Source organism: Bos indicus, chromosome 6 (assembly GCF_029378745.1).
Source record: "Bos indicus isolate NIAB-ARS_2022 breed Sahiwal x Tharparkar chromosome 6, NIAB-ARS_B.indTharparkar_mat_pri_1.0, whole genome shotgun sequence".
NCBI classification, from domain to species: Eukaryota; Metazoa; Chordata; class Mammalia; order Artiodactyla; family Bovidae; genus Bos; species Bos indicus.
The window spans coordinates 11,265,497-11,280,723 of record NC_091765.1 but is presented as its reverse complement, the minus strand read 5'-3'; positions in this window follow the sequence as shown (position 1 = coordinate 11,280,723).

Genomic DNA, 15,227 nt, shown 5'->3' with positions numbered 1-15,227 from the left:
TTTTCTTTCTTTCCTTGCACTGCTTCAGTTTCAACTTAACTCCTGACTCTTTGAAGCTCAGTATTTAGGATATTTGCTGATAAGATGAAGGTGCATGGATAATAGCCAAGTTAGCCAAGAATGTAACTATACTGCTGAGGTGCCATGGGGGGTGCTGAAGCCTGCCCAATGCGTGAATGTCAATCAATGGGATAGGTGGGCAATAAAGTTTATATCTTGGTGAATGTGAAATATGTGTGAGTAATAAATAATGAGCAGCCCTACAACAGAGTTTAAATAGATTAGAGAGTGTAGTTCAAATATTCTCACTACAGTGCTTTTGAAATATATTGTTTGACATACTATTTATGCTACTACTTTCGATGCTAATTTTGCAATGGTGCTTTTCTGCAGTAATGAGACAAAAAATCCATGTATTTAATACGATGAAAAAAGTGTTTTGTTTAACACCTTAAAAAAATGTAGATATAACATCAACATTTCGGAGAAGGCAATGGCAACCCACTCCAGTACTCTTGCCTGGAAAATCCCATGGACCAAGGACGCTGGTAGGCTGCAGTCCATGGGGTCGCTAAGAGTCAGACACGGCTGAGTGACTTCACTTTCACTTTTCACTTTCATGCATTGGAGAAGGAAATGGCAACCCACTCCAGTGTTCATGCCTGGAGAATCCCAGGGACGGGGGAGCCTGGTGGGCTGCCATCTATGGGGTCGCACAGAGTTGGACATAACTGAAGCGACTTAGCAGCAGCAGCAATATTAACATTTATCATCTATGAAAACTACTGTGATAAGTATCTGTGAATCTGCTAAAGAGTTGGACATAACTGAGTACACACACATGGTTGTGTTTAGTTGCTCAGTCATGTCTGACTCTTTGTGACCCCCTTGACTGTAACCCGCCAGGTTTCTTGGTCCATGGGGTTTTCTAGGCGAGAATGCTGGAGTGGGTTGCCGTTTCCTTCTCCAGGGGATCTTCCTGACCCAGGGATTGAACCCGCATCTCCAGCATTGCAGGCAGATTCTTTACTGCTGAGTTAGTTTCATTAGAATGCATTGCGATGATGATTTGTCATACTGAGCTCCAGAAAGGTGTTTATGTGTCTCTCTTGAAGTATGAGTTTTTATATGGATCATGTGACTTCCCTCAAATTGACTGTTATCATTTTAAATGATAAGCTTTTATATTTGAAATGAGATGTTAGTCTTAGTCCTTTAGAAGAAAAATCATATTACAAAAAGTTAAATGATGTCATTTGAAGATAGCATATTCAAAGATTTAAAATATAAACCAGAAAAGTTAAATTCAATTAATGGTTCAAAGTATTTTCCGTCTATTATTGGAATCAAAACAAAGCTACTGAAAGTTACTGTGACATTTGATATTATTATAAATTTATTGTAAGCCCAATTGAAACTCACCAGTAAAGATAAAAGTAACCTTTTATAATTAAAAGTGCAGATTTTGGTAGAACAAGGAATCATGGTAGAAACAATATTTTTACTAAAATAGGTAAAAACAAGAATGGATTTGAAATGTATTTGAAATCAATTTTGGTACATACATACTTTATGATTGATTCTGAAAAATCTCAATTATTTTCCAAATTTAAGGAGAATGTGTACTTGCTTTAACCCTCAAATATTTCTCTGTGTATGTGTGTGTGTGTATTAGTATATGAAGCTAGAGTAACTGAACTACAGTATTTTTGTAAGGGAGCTGATAGCTGATGTTGTTCAGTCGCTAAGTCATGTTCAACTTCCTATGACCCCATGAACTGCAGCATGCCAGGCCCCTCTGCCCTCTGATATCTCCCTGAATTTGCTAAGATTCCTGTCCACTAAGCAGGTGATGCTATCTAACCATGTCATCCTCTGCTGCCCCTTTCTCCTTTTGCCTTCAATCCTTACTAGTATCAGGGTCTTTTCCAATGAGTTGGCTTTTTGCATCAGATGGCTTATATATATGTGAAAGTGAAAGTGAAGTCGCTCAGTCGTGTCCGACTCTTTGCGATCCCATGGACTGCAGCCCACCAGGCTCCTCTGTCCATGGGATTCTCCAGGCAAGAGTACTGGAGTGGATTGCCATTGCCTTCTCCAGGGGATATTCCCAACCCAGGAATCGAACCCAGGTCTCCCACATTGCAGGCAGACGCAGGCAGACACTTTAACCTCTGGGCCACCAGGAAGCCCAGTGTATCTGTATCTGTATCTATATCTATATCTATATCTATATCTATATGTATGTATGTATAGAGAGAGAGAAAAAGAAAGAATAGCAGTTATGTGCTTTTCTCTTTGCTGCAGGTCATCAATAAGATTTTAGACATGTGTAGCTATTTGAAGGACTAAATGCCTAAAGTCATATTTAACTTTTAGATGCATTAGCTCTCTGTATTTTGTTTGAATCCTTTTCTAATGCATTTAGAAAATTTGAATAAAGTATTTCAAAAGTGGAGCAGCAAATATCCTCATTTTTCAAGATTTGAACATGAATGTGAAATCTCTCAATGGTGTCCAACTCTTTGCAACCCCATGGACTGTAGCCTAGCAGGCTCCTCTGTCCATGGGATTTTCCAGGCAATAGTACTGGAGTGACTGACCTATAATTATTAACTACAAAATTTCCAAAGAGAAAAACATTGAAAATAAGCTCTATAGATGCAAGAGTTGTACTGAATAAATCAAATTATGTGAGCTCATGGGGTGTATGAAATTGAATTTTTGAATTATATAATTGTACTTTCCAATATCATAACTTGTACAAAGAATTTTATGGCTTTTCTATTATATTGCATAAATTTATACTCTATATTGAAATGGGATAAAGTTGCAACCTACCATTCTAAAGCATCTAAATTTGTTGCAATGGGCAAAATAATCACAACTAGAGATAGTTTGTTCTGAAAAAAGTATGGAAGAAAGGTATCCTAAAAGAGGTCAAAAAACTATACTAAGAATATTAGATGCTTCTTGCCAACATCTGCTGGATCATGGAAAAAGCAAGAGAGTTCCAGAAAAACATCTATTTCTGCTTTATTGACTATGCAAAAGCCTTTGACTGTGTGGGTCACAATAAACTGTGGAAAATTCTGAAAGAGATGGGAATACCAGACCACCTGACCTGCCTCTTGAGAAATCTGTATGCAGGTCAGGAAGCAACAGTTAGAACTGAACATGGAACAACAGACTGGTTCCAAATAGAAAAAGGAGTACGTCAAGGCTATATATTATCACCCTGCTTATTTAACTTATATGCAAAGTACATCATGAGAAACGCTGGACTAGAAGAAACACAAGCTGGAATCAAGATTGCCAGGAGAAATATCAATAACCTCAGATATGCAGATGACACCACCCTTATGGCAGAAAGTGAAGAGGAACTAAAAAGCCTCTTGATGAAAGTGGAAGTGGAGAGTTAAAAAGTTGGCTTAAAGCTCAACATTCAGAAAACGAAGATCATGGCATCCGGTCCCATCACTTCATGGGAAATAGATGGGGAAACAGTGGAAACAGTGTCAGACTTTATTTTTCTGGGCTCCAAAATCACTGCAGATGGTAACTGCAGCCATGAAATTAAAAGACGCTTACTCCTTGGAAGGAAAGTTATGACCAACTTAGATAGCACATTCAAAAGCAAAGACATTACTTTGCCAACAAAGGTCCGGCTAGTGAAAGCTATGGTTTTTCCTGTGGTCATGTATGGATGTGAGAGTTGGACTGTGAAGAAGGCTGAGCGCCGAAGAACTGATGCTTTTGAACTGTGGTGTTGGAGAAGACTCTTGAGAGTCCCTTGGGCTGCAAGGAGATCCAACCAGTCCATTCTGAAGGAGATCAGCCCTGGGATTTCTTTGGAGGGAATGATGCTGAAGCTGAAACTCCAGTACTTTGGCCACCTCATGCAAAGAGTTGACTCATTGGAAAAGACTCTGATGCTGGGAGGGATTGGGGGCAGGAGGAGAAGAGGATGACAGAGGATGAGATGGCTGGATGGCATCACTGACTCGATGGACGTCAGTCTGAGTGAACTGTGGGAGTTGGTGATAGACAGGGAGGCCTGGCGCGCTGTGATTCGTGGGATTGCAAAGAGTCGGACACGACTGAGTGACTGAACTGCACTGAACTGAAGAAGTGAAAAGAAAAGAGCCTCCATTAGGAGGTGTCTTAAAATTCTCAAATGAAGTATTTCCTCAATTAAAAATAACATGTCTGAAAACAAACAAACAAACATGTCTTCAGAAAAGACGTAATTAAAGATGTGAACAATTAGAATTTATTAATTATAAAATTCAAACTCTGAAGACTGAAGGCAACATTATCAAAGAAGTTAAAATACTATGATAAAAGAGTATACTTTAGAAATAATGACACTTATTAGATTTAGGGTCAGAAACTGATTGAAGTGTGTAAATACATATTAGTAATTATTTGACTCATTTTTAATCATTGTAAAGGTTTTTAAAAAGTCTGCTTGAGAGGAAGTTTCAAAATGGCAGCATGGGAAGACCCTGAACTCACCTTCCCCCAAGAACACAACAAATCTACAACTACATATGGAATAATTCTCTCAGAAAGGAAAATGAAGACTGAAGTTCCTCAGAAAGGAACTCGGAACACAGAGAATGCATAGCATAGGATAAAATGACAGCATTAGATGGGTAGAAAAGGCAGAGAGACAATCTCACTAAGGAAAACAACCCCACGCCAGCAGCAGCAATTCTGGGGAGGATTACAAAGGATTACATTTTTTCCCTGAAGAGAGAGGGATTTGAGCTACACATCAGACTCACCAACCTCTAGATCTTCCCCAGGAAAGATAAACCACACAGACACTCAGCTTTAAAAACCAATGGAGAGTACACTCAGAAAAGTCATAGTCACTGAGGAGATAAGGTGAGTAAGAGATCATAGCCTATTATTAAGCAGCTCAGAATAGAGAGGAACACACTCAGCATAATGACAGAGGCTTAAGCTGGGTTCTCCGGGTCACTAATAATGAACATTTAGGAACAGCAACTAACACATGTATAACACTAATGACGTTCCATACACTCTTCTAAATTCTTTGCATTTATATTCTAACAGGTCATGCAGTCATTGCATCAGGGGCAGCCATGTGCAGTGAGTAAGAATAACTGGACCTTTTCTTATAATGCCAGGAGAAAACATAGCCTCTTTCCTTGGGAGTCTTGGTCCACAGAGAGATGGCAGTTGCTCTTGTCACTACAAGGCAAACACCTGAGAAGAAAATCTGCAGGAAGAGAGTGAAGCTAAGGGAAACTCAGGTCTAATCCATAGACCTGAAGACACTGAAATAAACTAACTCTGAATCTGGCACTATTTCTGAACTTTGAATTACGTGAAGTAACAGATTTCTGTTCTGTTTTTAGTGAAATTGAGTGGCGTGTACTGAGACTTGTTACTTGCAGCTGAAGGGCAGCCTATTTAAATCTTTAATCTTTTCATAGTTTTCTCAAAGCCCTTCCCAGCCTTTACACATTTCTTCTTTCCCTAATAGATTCCAACCCGCCCATTAATGTTGAACTCAACTGTAATAACCTATAGTCAGACATTCATGATCTCTCCAGTCAGAAACAGTTAATTAGTCCTTTGGCTTCTACTGTACTTAGTGGCATTGATTTAACTATGTCTTGCATATTAATTGACAGTTTTTTTGTGAGAATTTCCACACTGGTTTTGTGATTAGAAAGATGAGGATCAAATGGCAACTCCTCCAATTACTACTTGGAAGTTCATTAAATTTCTTCAACTTAGAACCTCTTCCTATCTGTAAAACATTGATAATTTTAAGACAAAATAATAAGACTAAAGACAATGAAATCAGCTAACCTATGTGGTAAGGGTTGAATCATGTCCCTTTTAAAATAAGGTACATTGGGAAGTCTTAACCCCTAGGACCTCAGAATGTGGTGTTATTTGGAAACAGAGTTGCTGTAGGTATAATTAGGTTAAGATAACTGGAGTCTTTATAAAAAGCCTGCTATGTGGCAAGAGCAAGACACAGGGGAGAGCACCATATGACAAAGAGGGCAGAGATCAGGGCTGTGCAGCCGCAAGGCAGGGAATGCCGAGGGTTGCTGGCAAACCACTGGGATCTAGGAAAAGTCAAGGAAGCATTCCTCCATAGGTTTCAGAGAGACCATAGCCCTGGTGACACCTTGAACTTGGACGTCTTGCCTTCAGAACTGTGGGACAGTCAGTTTATATTGTTTTAATCCACCTAGTTCCTGATGCTTTGCTAAAGTAACCCTAGGAAACTAATACAATATGCAACAGACTGTTTGTAGTATCTAAAATCTATTAGGAGTGCGATAAATATAAGATAAACATTAAAAGATTGTATTTCTCTATATATGGTTCACAGTATGGCATGGTTCATATATATATATACACACATAAATATAGATATGCTATATGTCTCTACATGTGCATTTATCTTTTTACATATTTGTACAATGTCTTCAATATATAACACTATCAACTTTGTCTTCCCAGGTAAAGGTTTCGTGAACTCTATCAATTCTCTTCTCTAATACATTGATACATCTGGGTCTAACAGGATTCCATAACAATAGCATCATGACAACAATGACATCAGTTCCTCTATGATTTTACACCCATTTTTCTCTTACCAAATGGCTTCATTGGGAATTAGCAGGATTTCCTTTATAAATTCTTTATCATCTGAGCCAGATCAAGCCAGTTAATCCTAAGGGAAATCAACCCTGAGTATTCATTGGAAAGACTGATGCTAAAGTTGAAGCTCCAATACTTTGGTCACTGATGCAAAGAGCCCACTCACTGGAAAAGATCCTGATGCTGGGAAAGACTTAATGCAGGAGGAGAAGGGGACAACAGAGGATGAGATGTTTGGATGGCATCACTGACTCAGTGGACATGAATTTGAGCAAATTCCAGGAGATGGTGAAGGACAGGGAAGCCTGGCGTCCTGCAGTACATGAGGTTGCAAAGAGTTGGACATGACTGAGTGGCTTAACAACAACAACAACCTTTATAGATGAAAACTTCCAATTTAAAAATAAAATTTAAAAATTTAATGAATGGGCTTCCCTGATGGTTCAACAGGTAAAGAATCAGTCTGCAATGCAGGAGACATAGGAGACATGGGTTCAGTCCCTGGTCAGGAAGATTCCCCTGGCAGAGGAAATAGCAACCTGCTCCAGTATTCTTGCCTGAAAAATCCCATGGATAGAGGAGCCTGGTGGGCTACAGGCCAAAGGGTCACAGAGTCAGACACAACTAACCACACAAAGTCATTTTAAAACTCACTTCACTCAATGTTCTCATGGCCCACTAGATTGTAATTGTTTTACTTTACTTTGGAATTTCATGAATTTTGGAAGAACATTCTAGAATGTATAAAATCATGCCTAAAAGGCATTATACATTGAGCCGCATGTGGTATAACATTTTGAATGGATAATTTTAAAGAGAACTTTTTAAAAGACTGATAGTATAACTGTGTGCGTATTATTTATAAAATTCCCTTTGTACCTCTATTTCTCCAAGTGAAAAATTTTTGGTTGAAATTAAGCATATGAAGCTGTATCCCCCGGTGGATGCAGATACATATTCTGGATACAAACACACAGATTCTGGCATCTAAAGTTACACAGATTGTATACCCTTGAATCCTAAGCTGTGTTCTTTGTGTACAATGATGTCTAAAGCACCAAACCCTGGGGATACGAGTATCTCAAGATATGCACAGTGATAGATCAAACTAAATACTGCATAGTAGCAACTGAAGCCTTGAATGCCTTAGGCACAGTTTTAAGCAGAGGGAAACTGCTCTGGCACCTGAAGCCACACACAGTGGCAATGTGTGATCTGAACTTGCACCTTGAGCGCACTCTCCTCTGAGGCTTACCTGCTGTTTACAAGAGGGTCAGAAACAGTCAGTCTCTTTATTTTAGTTTCTTCACAAACAGGCATCTAAATTTGTACAGACAGGGATTTAGATCTTTATTAAATCTTCCTTTCCTTTCAACCACAGGCACTGTTTTCAGGGCTTATATCTAGCCATAACTATGTGTGCAAGCCAACAGTTTGGGATTTATTTGATTATCGATTTTTAAACCTCTGCAATTTTCCATGACTGATTAACTGAGCTGGTTAGATTCCGATGTTGATATAATCAAGCTTATGTGTTGAATCTTACTATAATAATGATCTTTATATCACTTTTCCTTCCCTCTCTCCTTTTTGCCTTTGTCAGGCTATCTACTCACTACTGCAAAGCTCTCTCATTAGTGTATGTGAAAGTATTTAAAAGAAATCTTGAAAAAGGTTGGACTAGATATTCATAAAATAAATAAAATAACAGAACTACTACAGAATATAAAAGTACAGTCAAATCTCCTATTTCAGTTCAGTTCAGAAAACTTACACTTAGAACACAAAGATTAATGGTTGTCAAATTACCCAGAATTCATGGATAGAGACAAACCGCTATAAAGGGGACCATGGTACCAGTTGGGCTATCACACATACTAAAGTGAAGTTAGTAAAAACAATTGCTCAAGATTATTCAGATGAAAAGTATGAATGTTAGTTGATACAATTAATGTTCTTCGAAATATCTCATAGACAAGTGTTTCTTATAAGGGCTCTAAGAATGACCTAGAATTGGAGAGTGAGTTAGTCAAAGATCTTGGTCATGAGCTATAGTGATTGCCTCTCCTTCAGTGTTTACAGAATTAGCACATCTGCCTGAGATGCACTTTCTTTCTCTTTCTTTTTTCCTGTCTTTCTCATTTTTCGTTACTAATTTTTGCTAATGCAGCAGACTTAGAAGTGAAATAACAGAGAAAACAATGACATATGCCCAGTGACACAAAATGTAAAGCTATACTCTATTGAATTATATACCCATTGAATAAATGGGTATATATATAAATTATATACCCACATATATATATAGATTATATATTTATATTTTATTATATATTATTATTATATATAATAATATTATTATATATAATATATATTATATATTATTATTATATATTATTAATATATATTAAATTATATATATATAAATTATATATATATAAATGGGTATATATATAAATTATATACCCATTGAATAAATTTAAAATGATACTATAAGTTCAAATTTTAGTTGAATGCATAACTTAAAAAATAATGATAGCATAGAATGTACACATCAGAGAACGCAATGGCAACCTACTCGGGTACTCTTGCCTGGAGAATCCCATGGATGGAGGAGCCTGGTAGGCTACAGTCCACGGAGTCGCTAAGAGTCGGACACGACTGAATGACTTCACTTTCACTTTTCACTTTCATGCATTGGAGAAGAAAATGGCAACCCACTCCAGTATTCTTGCCTGGAGAATCCCAGGGATGGAGGAGCCTGGTGGGCTGCCGTCTATGGGGTCGCACAGAGTCGGACACGACTGCCGTGACTTAGCAGCAGCAGCAGCAGCAGAATGTACACATTTATATTACCATAGAGTTTTCTGCGCATGTACATATTCAAATGTAAATTGCACAATGGTTCTCTAAAAGACTGACTTTGACCTAAAGTCTTTAAAATGAGTACTAAAGAGATACTAACTGAGCATTTTATTTCAGTAACTGTGTCGTGCCCTAAAGAGATCTACGTGTGAAGCCTGCAAACACTTACTAGTCTACAAGAACTGACAGCAAATTTGAAGAAGTTATTTTCAGTTTCACAAACTGTGTAAGAGCAGTCCTTGGGGAAATACTAGGTCTTTGTTGAATAAGTGTGATAACTTGAATTTCAATCAGATATCAATTTCCTGCCAAAGAATTCTGTTATCTAATACAGTTATTTCCATGGCAAAATCTATTAAATTTAAAAGGTCAACATTTTGGATGCATCTGCTTTTGTTTAATAAGTATTAAATAGTCTGTTATGCACTGAAACATTTTAAAGGGTACATAGATATTTTGTGCCTAGAGCTATTAGAGTTATTTTTTATAAGCAGAGGTTTATTTCTTCATAAAGGTACTTGAATCTCCAGATTACTGCATTATTATATTGACCAACCCACCTATGCAACACTGCTCTGGAAATGCTCCCCAAATAGGGGCCAGAAAAAAACAATTAATTAAATTAAAAAAACAATTAAACAATTAAATAAATCTCTTCTAAAGAATTACATATTAACCAATTATTCTTCTGAGTGTTATACAGCTTAATTCTCAAATCATTAATATTATGTATTAGTCTAAAGTGAAAAGTACCCTGACCTTCATCATATCCCAAATTTAGGACCGAGATTAAGCTAACATAATTTGTAGAAAAGGAATCACTGTGGATAGATGAGACTAGGTTTGTGAAATGAAAACAGGGCTATCTTGAAAGATTTTTATTCATTCAGTAGAATGTGAGAGACTCTCTCACAGGTAGAGGTAATATGTTCAATTTTATTATAACAATATGGTTGATACATTTTATTTCATGTCCCCAGACAGATCAATTGTTTCTAGGAGGCTACTCATTATCCCAGAGCTTTTATGAAAAAGATGAGCTATGGTCCGTATCTCTTTACCAACCGTGAAAAGTTTGCATATGCTAGTTTCATCCAACTCAGGTACTAGAACAATCTTCACTTAATGTCATTTTATCAAGCTAGTCTCTGAAGAAGACATATAATGGCTATTCTTATTGTATAACATACAAACTAATATGGGTTCAAAACTTTCCACCCATCTATTTTCCTCCCTCACTGCTTTCCCTCAGGACATCTATTTCAATACTCCATTTGAGTACTACATACTCACCAAGTTCATTCACAGTTTTCCAGAAGGTGACACAGTGATGCTCACTATTGAAGAAAAAAAAAAATTGTTTTAAGAGGAAAGGGAGTAAATATATAAGCCCCAGTTCAGTTCAGTTCACTTGCTCAGTTGTGTCCTACTCTTTGCGACCCCATGAATCGCAGCATGCCAGGGCTCCCTGTCCATCATCAACTCCCGGAGTTCACCCAAACTCATGTCCATCGAGTCAGTGATGCCATCCAGCCATCTCATCCTCTGTCGTCCCCTTCTCCTCTTGCCCCCAATCCCTCCCAGCATCAGGGTCTTTTCCAATGAGTCATCTCTATGCATCAAGTGGCCAAAGTATTGGTGTTTCAGCCTCAGCATCAGTCCTTCCAATGAACACCCAGGACTGGTCTCCTTTAGGATGGACTAGTTGGATCTCCTTGCAGTCCAAGGGACTCTCAAGAGTCTTCTCCAATACCACAGTTCAAAAGCATCAATTCTTTGTTGTTCAGCTGTTTTTATACTCCAACTTTCACATCCATACATGACCACTGGAAAAACCATAGCCTTGACTAGATGGACCTTTGTTGGCAAAGTAATGTCTCTGCTTTTCAATATGGTACCTAGGTTGGTCATAACTTTCCTTCCAAGGAGTAAATTTCTTTTAATTTTATGGCTACAGTCACCATCTGCAGTGATTTTGGAGCCCCCCCCCCAAATAAATTCTGACACATGGGGCCAGATGCCATGATCTTAGTTTCTGAATGTTGAGCTTTAAGCCAACTTTTTCACTCTCCTCTTTCACTTTCATCAAGAGGCTTTTTAGTTCCTCTTCACTTTCTGCCATAAGGTCGTGTCATCTGCATATCTGAGGTTATTGATATTTCTTCCAGCAATCTTGATTCCAGCTTGTGCTTCTTCCAGACCAGTATTTCTCATGATGTACTCTGCATAGAAGTTAAATAAGCAGGGTGACAATATACAGCCTTGACGTACTCCTTTGCCTATTTGGAACCAGTCTGTTGTTCCATGTCCAGTTCTAACTGTTGCTTCCTGACCTTCATATAGGTTTCTCAAGAGGCAGGTCAGGTGGTCTGGTACTCCCATCTCTTTCAGAATTTTCCACAGTTTATTGTGATCCACACAGTCAAAGGCTTTGGTATAGTCAATAATTCAGAAATAGATGTTTTTCTGGAACTCTCTTGCTTTTTTGATGATCCAGCAGATGTTGGCAGTTTTATCTCTGGTTCCTCTGCCTCTTCTAAAACCAGCTTGAACATCTGGAAGTTCACGGTTCACGTATTGCTGAAGCCTGGCTTGGAGAATTTTGCGTATTACTTTACTAGCGTGCAAGATTAGTGCAATTGTGCTGTAGTTTGAGCATTCTTTGGCATTGCCTTTCTTTGGGATTGGATTGAAAACTGACCTTTTCCAGTGGAGGATGATAATATAGTGGTGAAGTTTATGTTAATATAAAATAGAAAGGATGAGTTACTGAAAATACAAATGGTAAGTTTATAGTCACCATACATTTCAAAGTACATAAAAATCGTTACCTAATACTAGATCAATAGTATTGATTTATTGTTAATTAATAGTATTGATTAATCAATACCTAGTACTAGAGCTGCTCCTCTTCACCCTCACCACCCACCCTCACCACCCATTCCCCTGCGTCCCTGCATGTTAACTTTCAGTCCTCATCTCCCAGCACTTTATCCCGGCTGTCTTGTCTACAGGACTTTTGTGGTAGTTCAGCTGGTAAAGAAACTTACTGTAATGCAGGAGACCCCTGTTTGTCAAGAAGATCCCCTGGAGAAGGGATGGGCTACTCACTCCGATATTCTGGCCTGGAGAATCCATGGACTGTATCAGTCCATGGGGTTGCAGAGTCAGACACCACAGAGCGACTTTCACTTTCATCTCTTGTCTACAGCCACAGTCCCTGCCTTTCCGTGAACTTACTCGACCTGCTTCTGCTCAGCACCTTTGCATGTGCTGTTGCCTCTGCCTAGAATACTAGTCGTCCAGGTATGTGCACGGCTGACAGCCTCACCTTCATGAATTAAACTCAAGTAACATTTTCCCACTGAGGGCTTTCCTGGCCGTTCTTTTCTAAAAATGCAACCTTCCCACCCATCCCTGTTTTATTAACACCTTTCTTCTTAACATTGATTGCTAACATACTGTATGTGTGTTATTTTATTATCCCTCTGCGTTAGAATATGAGTTCAAAGGATATGAATTTTTCTTTGTGCATTGTTCATTGTTGTAGTGCCTAGAAGAACACTGCTTAGCACAAAACAAGGGCTTAATAAATATTTGAATGAATGAACTTATCAGCCAATCCCATGCAGTCCCATGACTTTTTTCTCAATAATAACCTTTACTAAAATGTCCTAGGAGGAGGCAGTGGCACCCCACTCCAGTATTCTTGCCTGGAAAATCCCATGGACGGGGGAGCCTCGTAGGCTGCAGTCCATGGGGTCGCTAAGAGTCAGGCACGCCTGAGCGACTTCACTTTCACTTTTCACTTTCATGCATTGGAGAAGGAAATGGCAGCCCACTCCAGTGTTCTTGCCTGGAGAATCCCAGGGACGGGGGAGCCTGGTGGGCTGCCTTCTATGGGGTGGCACAGAGTCAGGCACCACTGAAGCGATTTAGGAGCAATGATTTTATATGCTTCTTAAATATATGTATTTCTTGGTTTTAATTTTCATGTATGTATTCTAGGGACAAGTGAAATCGAAGTATCTGCATAGTGGAAAGCATATGGGGTAACAAGATCTTGAAAGTGAAAGCTTCTCAGTTTGGTCCGACTCTTTGAGACCCCATGGATACTCCATGGACTTCTCCAGGCCAAAATACTGGAGTGGGCAGTGGTTACCTTCTCCAGGGGATCTTCCCAACCCAGGAATAAAACCCAGGTCTCCTGCATTGCAGGAGCTGAGCTACCAGGGAAGCCCATAATAAAACCTAAATTTAGTTCCATCTCCCAAGTGAATCATCTGAGACCTGATCAAAGCACTCTCACTTCCCCAGCCTCAATTTGTCCTTTGATAGGATTGAGAAATGAGACTAATGTATCTCTAAATTCTTCTGGACTTCAAAAATCTCAGGTTAAATTTTTAAAAATATTAATAGTGAAATAAAATCTGCTCTAAACGGCATAATAACAACTTGTACTCAGATTAAGTCATTTTTACAGAGTATGTTGTCAAGCCAGCAATACAAAGGATGCCCTAAAAAATCAGGGCTATTTGTGGCTCAGATGGTAAAGAATTCACCTGCAATGCGGGAGACCTGGGTTAGATTCTTGGGTTGGGAAGATCCCCTGGAGGAGGGCATGGCAACCCACTCCAAGATTCTTGCCTGGAGAATCCTTATGGACAGAGGAGCCTGGAGGGCTACAGTCCATGGGTTCTCAAACAGTCAGACATGACTGAGAGATTAAGCACAGCACAGTTCATCTATTCATGGACATAACTCCTAATGGCTTTTTGTTTCTTCCAAGAACATAAATGGAACTTAGTTCATCTTGGCAGCCTAAGAAGAGGTATGAATATAAAAGCCAGAGGAATCCAGAAATGGGGCCTCTCTGTACCCAGAAATTATTCAGAAGCCCTTCCCATAAAAGACACATGGGCAAGTTAGAAAAAAATGCAAGATATTTTGATAAAGAGTGTTGCATCTATATGCTACCTCTATCAGAGTTCTATTAAATTTTTCAACAACCCAGCAAAGTAAGTGTTGTTGTTGTTGCTGTTCAGTCGCACAGTCAAATTTGACTCTTTGTAACCCATGGACTGCAGCATGCCAGGCTTCCCTGTCCATCACCATCTCCCAGAGTTTGCTCAAAGTCATGTCCATGAGTCGGTGATGCCATCCAACCATCTCATCCTCTGTCATCCCCTTCTCCTGCCTTCAATCTTTCCTAGCATCAGTATCTTTTGCAGTGAGTCAGTTCTTTGCATCAGGTGTCCAAAGTATTGAAGCTTCATCTTTAGTATGAGTCCTTCCAGTGAATACTCAGGGTATTTCCTTTAGGAGTGACTGGTTTCCTGATTTCCTTTAGGAGTGACTGGTTTAAATTCCTTGCAGTCCAGGAGACTCTCAAAGAGTCTTCTCCAGCACCACAGTTCAAAAACATCAATTCTTTAACTCTCAGTATTCTTTATGGTCCAACTCTCACATCCATACATGACTACTGGAAAAACCATAGCTTTGACTACATGGACTTTTGTCAGCAAAATAATGTCTCTGCTTTTTAATATGCTGTATAGGTAAAAATATAATATTTTTCAGCCTGGGAAGAATTTCTACCAACCACATAGTGATGTGGTTGGAGTGAGAAGTATGGTCAAGACTAATATAAATGTAATCACGTGTGCAGCAGTGTGGAAAGTCACCCTGGGTGACCCTGGGACACT